Here is a 12500-nt window from a genome sequence, read left to right as displayed (position 1 = left end):
CCTCTCCAGGCTTTGCTTTGCTTGCTGCCCAAGCTGGAAGCTGTGAGTACCGCCTCTCCAGGCTTAGCTTCACTCTTTGTTCGAGCCGGAAGCTAAGTACCCTTGTGACGACGGTGAGCAGTGAGTACCTCCTTTCCAAAGATAGCTTCGCTCATTGCTCGAGTCGGAAGCTGCATACCTCCGTGTTTGTGACAACGGGGTAGCGTGAATATCTCCTTTCCAGGGATTTGTGATGATTTTGTCTCCACAGTCCACGATGCTGCTTCGACGTTTGTTTTTTTGATTTTTGTGCCACTGAGGGCTGGATAACGCAGGGATCCGTCTAGGGGATGTGCAGTTACTCATAGGTTCTTGTGTCCCAACTTTCCATTGCGTAGTTGGTGCCCACTGGGGAATTTCTGATTCCTTTGGGGTGCAGACACAAAGATGCTCTTTCTGATGTGAGCGGTGCCTTATGATTGGCTGACGTCCTTTCGACGTTGGTGGAGTATCCCGGTTATCCTTGTTCGGGTGTCTCTTTTGGTTTTCTGATTTTGCTGCCTCTGTGTAGGCTGTTATCCACTGGGGGATTTTGTCGTTGATTTTGATTAGCCTCTTCTGTTAGGCATATCGCCTTGATGTTCAATGATTGGCTGAGAGCCAGATTCCACTTGGGGAATGATTATTGATCTTTTTATGATTTTTCCTTTTGAAGGAGTGCCTCTTGAGTAGGCGATTGGGGATTTGGGGATCTTATGTATCCCAGAGTATTTTTTAGGAAGCCTCTGCAGGCTTAGCCTCACTCAACGTCTGAGTTGAAGAGCTATCTTCACTGAGGAAGTTTTAAAGTCCTTTGACTTGGATATTCTTCTTGGGCGATCGTGTTTCCATTAGGGACTTTGACGATCTTGCTTGATAGCTCTTGCTGGGGATTTTGAGTCCAAGAGCGTGAGTTGAGGTTTCTCTGGGGAGTATTATTTCTGCGAGCCTCTCCAGGCTCAATTATTCTTTGATGTGGAGGATGAGGAGTATTTTGGTAAGCCTCTCCAGGCTCAGTTATTCTGTACAAACTGTTGAGTATTGTTTCGGCAAGCCTCTCCAGGCTCGGTTATTCTGCGGGAGTATTATTTCGGCAAGCCTCTCCAGGCTCAGTTATTCTGTGCAATCTTTTTGTTGGATTTTCTATATCCTTGCCTTTTTCATTTTCGGCTTTTTCTGTATTTTGCCTTTTCTTCTGATTTGGCTTTTTCTATATTTTGCCTTTTTATGTTTTTGGCTTTTGCTGTACAGAAATGTCTCAGTTATTCTGAGAGAGTGTTATTTCGGCGAGCCTCTCTAGGCTCAGTTATTCTGAAAGAGTATTATTTCGGCAAGCCTCTCCAGGCTCAGTTATTCTGTATGACGCTGTTGATTTTCTGAATCTTTGCATTTTGTTTGCTGCTGTCATACACAAGCAATTTTTCTATTTTTTCTATTTTATGCAATTGCCTCATGATAAGGTCTTTAAATGTGCAATTAATATGTGTGATGCATGCAATACAATTTTTTATTTTTGTTCATTTATTTAGAAAAGTGAGTGGCTCTCCCTATCCTCTTCTTCTTGGAGGACTTTCTGTCATTGACGCGAGGGAGTATTTTTATGAGCCTTTATGCAGGAGATTTATGGATTTTATAGGAACCCCTCCAATTTTCTTTATTGACCGATTATTAAGGAATTTCATACAATTTTTTAGAAAAATCAATTTAGAGGCATAATCACATGGTCAAGAGAGAAAAGAAATGAATAGATATTTTATTAATATTCACAAGTGTTTTTACAGAAAGATATACAGAAGGAATTTTCTGAAGAATGGCTGGCCAGGGTGGGCTATTTATACATTTGGCTTAAACAATCATATCTGTAATTGTCGCTCTTCCCGTTCCCTTAATCGCTTCGGGTGAGATGCCTGAGCCAGGAGTGTAGATGTTGCAAGACGCTCGCTTCTAGAAGATAATCACTTGAACCGCCTTTTCGGTTTTCGATTCAAGTGATCGTTGCTTGCTTTACTTTTTGCGTCTTATTCTTTAGCCCCTAATTTTTGCCTAGGACATGTCCTAGCGGGGATAATTTTGCCTTTGTTTTGCCTTGTACCCTTGTACTGGCGGGCTTTTCGTTTTGCCCTAACTTTTGCCTAGGATGCCCTTTTTGGGTTTTCATCCTAGCGGGCTGATGCAAGCAACGTCTTCAAGCATAATACTTCTTTACCACGTCAGCGTTGACTGGGTATCGAAGTTCTTCTCCGTCCATGTCTGTGAGAATCAATGCTCCTCCGGAGAAGGCTCGCTTCACGACGTATGGTCCTTCGTAATTTGGGGCCCACTTTCCGATTTTGTCCTTTTGAGCTGGTAGCAATTTCTTCATCACCAGCTCTCCCTCATGGTAGATTCGAGGATGGACTTTCTTGTCAAAAGCCTTTTTGATCTTCCTTTGGTAGGCTTGACCATGGCATATGGCGTTCAGTCGCTTTTCTTCAATAAGGTTCAATTGGTCGTATCGGCTTTGAACCCATTCTGCCTCGGAAAGTTTTGCTTCCTTGATTACTCTCAGAGAAGGTATCTCGACTTCAACCGGCAGAACTGCCTCCATTCCATAAACAAGGGAAAATGGAGTAGCTCCTGTGGATGTACGTACTGAAGTCCTATAACCATGGAGAGCGAAGGGTAGCATCTCATGCCAGTCTTTGAATGAGACAACCATCTTTTGTACTATCTTCTTGATATTCTTATTGGCTGCCTCGACTGCCCCATTCATCTTTGGTCGATATGGGGAAGAGTTGTGGTGCTGAATTTTGAACTCTTTGCACAGTTCTTCCACCATCTTATTGTTCAAATTGGATCCATTATCAGTGATGATTTTGTCGGGAATACCGTATCTGCATATGATATTCTTTCTGATGAAGGATGTTACCACCTTTCGGGTCACATGAGCATACGATGCCGCTTCTACCCATTTGGTGAAATAGTCAATGGCCGCAAGGATGAACCTATGTCCATTGGATGCCTTTGGCTCGATGGGTCCAATAACATCCATGCCCCACATTGCGAATGGCCATGGTGAAGCCAACACATTGAGTGGCGTTGGTGGGACATGAATGTTGTCGGCGTATGCTTGACACTTGTGGCATTTCCGGACGTATTGGTAACAATCCCTTTCAATGGTCGACCAATAATATCCTGCTCTGAGGATTTTCTTAGCCATTGCAGGCCCGGGAATATGGGTACCGAAAACCCCCTCATGTGTTTCTTTGATTACATTTTGAGCTTCGACTTGGTCTATGCACCTCAACAAGACCGAGTCATAATTCTTTTTGTAGAGGGTTTCTCCAATCAACAAAAATCCCATGGCCCTTCTTCGAATATGCTTTTTATCATTATCGCTAGCCATATCAGGATATTCCCCTTTTGACAGATATTGTTTGATGTCATGGAACCATGGATGATCGTCAACAGCTTCATCTATCAGTAGGCAGAACGCTTGCTTATCGTGTCGCCGGATATTGATGATGGGCATTTCATGCTCCTTATCCAAGGCGAACATCGATGATAGTGTAGCAAGGGCGTCAGCGAACTGATTTTCCTCCCTTGGGATATATTCAAAGACGACATTTTGAAAGAATTGTGTCAGGTCTTTGATATGCTCAACATATGGTATCAGCTTAGGATTTCGGACTTCCCATTCACCTCGCAGTTGGTGGATGACTAAAGCCGAATCTCCAAATACTTTGAGCTTTAGGATACCATTGTTGATTGCTGCTTGGATTCCTAACGCGCAAGCCTCGTATTCGGCCATGTTATTTGTACAGTCGAAGTTGAGTCTTGCCGTTAAGGGGATATGCTTTCCTTGTGGGGAGATTAATACTGTTCCAATCCCCTGTCCAAGCATGTTGGAGGCTCCATCAAAATACATGGTCCACGTATCATCCTTAGGATCTTCATGTTGTAAATGCATTATATCCTCATCGGGGAAATCATCCTGAAGGGATTGATAGTCATTGGTCGGCCCGTGTGCTAGGTAATCAGCTAGGGTACTACCCTTGATGGCCTTTTGTGTGACATGTATGATGTCAAATTCTGATAATTGCACTTGCCATCGGGCAATCTTCCCAGTGATTATAGGTTTGTCGAACACGTACTTAATAGGGTCCATTTTGGAAACCAACCAAGTAGTATGCCTAATCATATACTGCCTGAGCCGTTGTGTTGCCCATGCTAACGCACAGCACGTCTTTTCTAGTGGCGTGTAGCGGGTTTCATAATCAAGGAATTTTTTGCTCAGGTAGTAGATGGCTTGTTCTTTCTTCTTTGTTTCATCTTGTTGTCCTAGCACAGCTCCCATGGACTCATCAAGTACCGTTAGATAGAGGATTAATGGTCTTCCCTCGACAGGTGGCACCAACACTGGTGGATTGGCCAAGCACTGTTTGATCTTATCGAAAGCTTGTTGACAATTTTCATCCCAAGATTCGGAATGATTTTTGCGCAACAGCTTGAATATTGGCTTGCACGTGTCAGTCAACTGTGCGATGAACCTTGCGACGTAGTTCACCCTGCCGAGGAATCCTCTAATTTCTTTCTCAGTTTTAGGAGGAGGCATTTCCATTATTGCCTTTACTTTATCGGGGTCCACCTCTATGCCTTTTTCACTGACGATGAACCCGAGAAGCTTACCCGACCGAACTCCGAAAGTACACTTAGCCGGGTTTAACTTAAGCTGATACTTACGAAGCCGATTGAATAATTTTCTCAAATATTGGATGTGGTCCATCTCGTCTTTTGACTTTGCGATCATGTCATCCACGTATACTTCAATTTCTTTGTGGATCATATCGTGGAATAGCGTCACCATCGCTCGTTGGTAGGTGGCACCCGCATTTTTAAGTCCAAAAGGCATCACCCTGTAGCAGAAAGTGCCCCAGGGTGTAATGAAAGAAGTTTTCTCGCGGTCTTCTATATTCATCTTGATTTGATTATACCCCGAGTATCCATCCATAAAGGAATAGAGTGTGTTTGTGGCGGTGTGATCCACAAGTGTATCGATGTGGGGCAAGGGAAAATCGTCCTTTGGACTGGCACGATTCAAATCCCTATAATCAACACACACTCTAACCTTCCCATTCTTTTTGATGACTGGCACAATGTTAGCCAGCCATTCGGGATACTGGGATACAACCAAGAATCCCGCGTCCAATTGTTTTTCTACCTCCTCCTTAATCTTTAAGGACCATTCGGGCTTGATTCGTCGAAGCTTTTGCTTAATGGGTCGAAACCCCTCTTTTAATGGCAACTTGTGTTCGACGATGTTGGAGTCCAAACCGGGCATATCATGGTACGACCATGCAAATACATCCTTGTATTCCCTCAATAGTTGGATCAATTGTGCCTTTATTTCATCACTGATACGGGTCCCAATGTTGACCTCTTGCGACTCTTGACCCTGCCCCAAATTTACGGTCTCCAATTTCTCTTGATATGGTTGGAGTAGACGAGCTTCTTGATCTAGCAGTCTTTGCAGATCCGGAGAGATGGTCTCCTCATCACTGTCCAACTCAACCCATTCATCCTCGGCTTTCGGATCCCGGTCAGAACGAGCAATCACAGACATAATTATTTATTGGTTCTGTTTAGGTTTAGAGTTTATTAATATTAATGAGAGAGAGAGAATAGAACAAAATGAGAGAATAATGTGTGAAAGATGCCTCTTTATTGATATATGTATGTAAAACTGTACAAAACCCTTTATTTACATGAAAAGGTCCTCATGATCTCGGGTACTGATCATGAGTCCCTAAAAGAAAAAAATATGGAGGGGCCCTATCATGGCTTGCCCTTCTCTCTACTCCTGCTGCGGTAGAGGATTCTTGCTTACGTCGGGCGCTGTCGAATCGAAAGTGACCCACCCAGCATCGATAAGGTCTTGGACCTTATACTTGAGAGCTCTGCAGTTCTCCGTTGAATGCCCTGGTGCCCCCGAATGGTATAGACATTTGTCTTGTGGATTGTACCAATCGGGGTAAGGTGGATTCACTTTCTTTGGTGGAATGTAAGCTATAAGACGCGCCTCCACTAGCTTCGGCAGGAGATCGCTATAAGTGGTCGGAAGTTTATCAAACTTCTTCACAGAGTTGTTTTGCGATTTGCCTGACTTCGAAGCGGAAGAAGATGGAGAAATGGTTACAGCGTTGACTCCTCCTTCTTTCTTCTTCCCGAAGGCCTTCTTAGCTTCATATGGTTGGGAAGGCTTAGCCAGCTTCCCACTTTTAAGTCCTTGTTCCACCCTTTCTCCAATGGTGATGATGTCCGAGAAGAGTGTCGTTGTGTTCCCTATCATTTTATCGTAATAGGGACCAGTCAACGAGTTGATGAATAAGGACACCGTCTCCTTATCCGACAGCGGGGGCTCTATCTGTGCCGCCAACTCCCTCCAACGTTGGGCGTACGCCTTGAAGGATTCATCGTTCTTTTTACTCAAGGCTTGAAGATCGGACCTATCGGGTGTTAGGTCGATGTTGTATTTATAGCGCTTGAGAAAGGCGTCGGCCAACTGCCTCCATGTATGTACTAGATTTCCATTTAGCTGCATATACCAGTTGAGTGCAGTTTCAGCCAAGCTCTCTTGAAAGCAGTGGATCAAGAGTTTTTCATTTGTGGCATATGCAGCCATCTTGCGACAGTACATGGTGAGATGACTTTTGGGGCAAGTCGATCCCACGTACTTTGGGAAATCCGGCACTTTAAATTTAGGAGGGAATTGAATGTCCCTCACTAAGCACATGTCAGCGGCATCTTTGATGTCAAAATCATGCCCCTCCATAGCCCTTAGCCGATCCTCGAGGGCGTGGAATTGTTCCTTTGATACTTCGGGCTCTTTAATCATAATTCCAGCCCCAAGGGGTACAGCGTGTGGAGGATCTTCTTCATGCTCTTCCTCCTCTCCCTCATGATGGGACCCATGATCACTGTGATGAGATCCATGGATGTTGTGATGACGCATGAGTTCCATCATTTGCGCCATTTGGTCTTTAAGTTGTGAAAGCTCGGTTGTGAGCTTTTTGTTTTGCTCCTCCAATGCTTCCATTTTCTTGATCTTCTTTGCGCGTGTGAGGACAGAGAGATGACCAGCCACTTTCTAAAATGTTTTAATCTAATTAGTTTATTTATGGGATGAATACGCTCTTGACATGAGCTTGATAACCCTCCATTTTTAAGGCGCTGCCTTTTTAAAACAGAGTGTTACCACCCTCCTTGACTTATGATCCCTCCACAACGGAGAAACTCGATAATTATGGGTCTCTTTTACTCATGTCAAGAGGTATTGGTGAACCTAGAATGCATGGTTTATGAGGATGCATGACATCTTTATTGGTAATGATGCACATGCTCCTCACTTTTATTATATTTTCACACATGGTCTTTCCTCTCATGTCATGTTTTTTTTTTTTTTTTTTTTTTTTTTGATGTATGGGGATTATTCTTTAGACCTTATCACGAGGTTATTTATTAATGCACAAACAATTGCACATAAGCATTTACACAAACAATTCACTCATCCACGAACAGTCACGAGCGAATCACGAGGTAGGGGTATCCTGCAGAAATGGTGCATATTCAAGGTAGGTTCTAACTGTTCTCACCAGTCCAAGGCCCCCAAGGTGCCCCCATTATAGGGACCCAATTCCTCTCATCGTAGGTCGATGGAAAGCTCCAACGCACCGTCGGACTCAAGTTCATGGTTATCACCTTGAGTGATGTTTTCCGACAACGGTCTACGGGCACCTATAGACCCATTCGACAACCGGCCGTACTAACATCCACTCCCTATGGTTAATCACTCATGCCCCCGGGTATAGAGGGAACTGTTGTGTGCAAAGGTTTGTGTGCAGTTTTTATTTCAAACAATTGCGTAAATTTAAAAAATACAACAGTTATTAAAGCCATATAATAAATCATGTTATCATACAAGCAAGGGGTAATAAAGTAATTTTAACTATTATTTGTTAAAAAAAATCTGTCACTAAATGGGATTGACTCTCGAAGCTTCCCCAGTGGAGTCGCCATCTGTCGCCACCGGCCCGAAACGGGCTTTCGGCATTCGCGAAGGATGATTGGACTCTTTTATTTGTTTAAAAATATGGATTGCCAGAATTTCTTATTCTCAAACTGAGACCTTGTCAAACGAGCAATTTTATTAAAAGGCTCACCAATCCATGTTAATCCCAAGCGGGACCCTCCATGGATTAGCGGTTTTCATAAAAGGAGGGTTCTTTGGAGTCGCCACCAATATTTTACTCAAAACATTGGAAAAAGGGATAAGGCAATCGATTCAAAAAACGACTTCGGCCATTACAACCAGAGTCGGGTAAGGGAGTCGGTTACGCGTGGGGAAGGTGTTAGCACCCCACAGCGCCCCTTTCGGGTTCCCTATGACAGATTATTTCTAAAATAATAGCGTAAAATTACTAAATTACCCCTATTTATTCTAAGCAATTATAAATTAACTATCTACATGATGACAGTTTAAATATGCACACAGAAAGCAGTAAAAGGAAGGATTTAAGAAGAAACCTTTGAAGCGTGCTTTTATATATTTCGTAAAACTGGGAAGCTTTTTGGCGTTCCCTCGCTCTACAAGCCCGCTCGCTCCCTCCTATAAAATTTTAACTATGGAAATCCGGAGGATTTCCCTTCGACTAGGTTCGATCCTCAAGCAAAATGGCTCGGGGCTCAAGAACTTCGTCGGATCAACTCTCCGAGTGATTTCTAGGGCAGAACACTGCTCAAAAACCCTAGAATACTCAAGGAGAGGGTTAAAACTGTGTGTAAAAGTGTGTTATGACGTCAAAATGACGCCATATTTATAGGGAACAGGCGCAATACGGGCTATGGAATCAATACGGCCGTATTGAAATTTTTGAACTTCAATACGGTCGTATTGAGTTCAATACGGCCGTATTGAAATTCAGAAATTTCAATGCGCCCGTATTGAGTTCACTGCGGCTGTATTGAAGCTTCAATACGGTCGTATTGATTTCAGTACGGCTGTATTGAAGTTTCAGAAACTTCAATACGCCGTATTGAGTTCACTGCGGCCGTGTTGAAGCTTCAATACGGCCGTATTAAGTTTAGTACGGCCGTATTGGGCTTCATTCCCTCCACTTCCTTATTTTAAGCTACTCTAAGACCTCTAAACCCACAGATAGCCATCCTATGGTCTTCTAGGAGTCCTTCTGGCTGACTTTCCTTCGATCTTTGAGGGTCTTCGAGTTTTATTTCCGACCCGGACAATTTTAGGGGTCTACAACTATAGGAAGAGGAGAATTAGCTTTGGGCCAATCAAAATACCGATTTCCGACAAAATGAACCCACCATCAACACCATCCAAAAGTTGAATGGGCAAAACCAAGCATGCAACCATCTCAAACCGAGGGGCCAAAATTCAACCAAAATGATCGCTTAGGCAATCAACCATATATATTTACCGAAAGGAACAAAATACAAGAAAGAAAGAAGGCTAGGTTTGGAGCAATTTTGAACAAAGGCGATGAACAAAGGGAAAATGGGAAGGACAAGTGACAGAGTAGGCCATATTTGGTGCAAATTCAGGCAAGGATGGTGAACAAAGGGAAAACCCACCCAAAATTAGCTCGCAAGAGCATAGACCGTCCCTCAGGTGGGTTGGGTAGGAAAGAAACTATGATAGGTATGGTGCAATTTTGGGCAAGGATGATGAACAAAGGGAAATTTGGCTGGGCAAGTGAAAGGGAAGGCCATATTTGGTGTAGACTCGATCAGGGATGGTAAACAAAAAGAAAACCCACCAAAAATTAGCTCGTAAGAACATAAGCCGTCCCTGGGGCGGGTTGGGTAGGAAAGAAAGTAGGATAGGTTTGGTGCAATTTTGGGCAAGTGAAAGGGCAGGCCATATTTGGTGCGGACTAGGTTAGGGATGGTAAACAAAGGGAAAACCCACCATAAATTAGATCCTAAGAGCATAAACCGTCCTTGGGGTGGGCTGGGCAAGATAAAAGTAGACTAGGTTTGGTGCAATTTTGGGCAAGGATTATGAACAAAGGGAAATTTGGCTGGACAAGGGAAAGGGTAGGCCATATTTGGTGCAAATTCAAGCAAGGATGGTGAACAAAGGGAAAATCCACCAAAAATTAGCTCGTAAGAGCATAAACCGTCCCTCAGGTGAGTTGGGCAAGAAAGAAAGTAGGCTAGGTTTTGTGCAATTTTGGGCACGGATGATGATCAAAGGGAAAATAGGCTAGAAAAGAGATAGGGTAAGGCATATTTGGTGCAAACTCGATCAAGGATGATAAACAAAAGGAAAACCCACCAAAAATTAGCTCAAAAGAGCATAAACCGTCCCTCGGGTGGGTTGGGAGAGATAGAAAATATGCTATATTTGGTGCAATTTTGGGCAAGGATTATGAACTGAGGGAAAATGGGCTGGACAAGCGAAAGGGTAGGCCATATTTGGTGCAAATTCGGTCAGCAATGGTAAACAAAGGGAAAACCCACCAAAAATTAGCTCGTAAGAGCATAAACCGTCCCTCGGGTGGGTTAGGCAAGGTAGAAACTAGGCTAGATTTGGTGCAATTTTGGGAAATAATGGTGATCAAAGGGAAAATGGGCTGGACGAGTTATAGGGTAAGTCATATTTGGTGCAAACTCGGCGATGGATGAAAAATGAAGAGAAAACCCACCAAAAATTAGCTCAAAAGAGCATAAACCGTCCCTCGGGTGGGTCAAGATGGCTAAAATCTGGCTAAACGAAGGCTGGATAGGCCAAAATATGGGTTAGAATGATGATAGAACGAATCTGGAGTTTTTCGAAAATTTTCAAAAAAATCGGCCGAAGTTGGTCGAATTTTCGGTTTGATTGATGAAAAATTTTGATTCAAAATTTGCCACGGGAGAACACAACGCAGGCTTAGAAATGCCCACAGAGTGTGAGGGAATGGCCCCATGGCTCGCCCAGACCAGCCAAGGTGCGCTGGGTTTCTGCTGAGACACACCCTCCCCCTATAATAGGCTAATATGCAAAAGTGAATTTTGTACAAGTAGATACTTTTTTTCTGAGCAGACATAAGTCCCTTTTTGGGAGCTACAGATCGAATTTTGATCTGATTTTTTGCAGTATTGTTTAGAAAAATCATATCTTTGTGCTCACCAAATTAGAGAATTTTTTGCCAAGGGAATATTTTTTAATAATTTTTTTAAGAAACGAAAATACGTAAATCCGGAAAAATAGAAAAACGTATCTAGGCATCGAATTTTGATCTGATTTTTTGCATGCACCCACATAATAATATAACTGACCTGTCCACCAAAAAGCTCAGCCATCCTCCAAGGGATTGAATTTTAATGATTTTTTTACCAAAACATGGTAAAATCGGAAAAATGGTAAAAATGGAGGATGAAGGTCTTTCACCCCCAAACCTTCCCAGCATACTTAGGCATGTTAGAAGAGATGTTTGATCCAAGAAGTGCTCAAAAAAAATTTGAATGGTTCATAGTTGGTGCATAGTGGTCGGTCACGGTGGGTCGTGGTGCAAATCTGGTGGGTCGTGACTCAATTTCTGACCGAGCCAGCCAAATTTTCTGACCGAGAGTGACTCAAAAAATGACCGAGCCTGGTTCAATTTCTGACCGAGAGTGACTCAAATCATGACCGAGGCTGGCTCAATTTCTGACCGAGAGTGACTCAAAAAATGACCGAGGCTGGCTCAATTTCTGACCGAGAGTGACTCAAATCATGACCGAGGCTGGCTCAATTTCTGACCGAGAGTGACTCAAAAAATGACCGAGGCTGGCTCAATTTCTGACCGAGAGTGACTCAAAAAATGACCGAGGCTGGTTCAATTTCTGACCGAGAGTGACTCAAATCATGACCGAGGCTGGCTCAATTTCTGACCGAGAGTGGCTCAATTTCTGACCGAGAGTGACTCAAATCATGACCGAGGCTGGCTCAATTTCTGACCGAGAGTGACTCGAAAAATGACCGAGGCTGGCTCAATTTCTGACCGAGAGTGACTCAAATCATGACCGAGGCTGGCTCAATTTCTGACCGAGAGTGACTCAAATTCTGACCGAGAGTGACTCAAATCATGACCGAGGCTGGCTCAATTTCTGACCGAGAGTAACTCAATTTCTAACCGAGGCTGGCTCAATTTCTGACCGAGAGTGGCTCAATTTCTGACCGAGAGTGACTCAAATCATGACCGAGGCTGGCTCAATTTCTGACCGAGAGTGACTCAATTTCTGACCGAGAGTGACTCAAATCATGACCGAGGCTGGCTCAATTTCTGACCGAGAGTGACTCAATTTCTGACCGAGGCTGGCTCAAAAAATGACCGAGAGTGGCTCAATTTCTGACCGAGAGTGACTCAATTTCTGACCGAGAGTGACTCAAATCATGACCGAGGCTGGCTCAATTTCTGACCGAGAGTGACTCAAATCATGACCGAGCGTGGCTCAAA

This window comes from Cajanus cajan, chromosome 8 (assembly GCF_000230855.2).
Source record: "Cajanus cajan strain Asha chromosome 8, NIPB_CcT2T_4, whole genome shotgun sequence".
NCBI lineage: Eukaryota > Viridiplantae > Streptophyta > Magnoliopsida > Fabales > Fabaceae > Cajanus > Cajanus cajan.
This window is presented reverse-complemented; position numbering follows the sequence as displayed.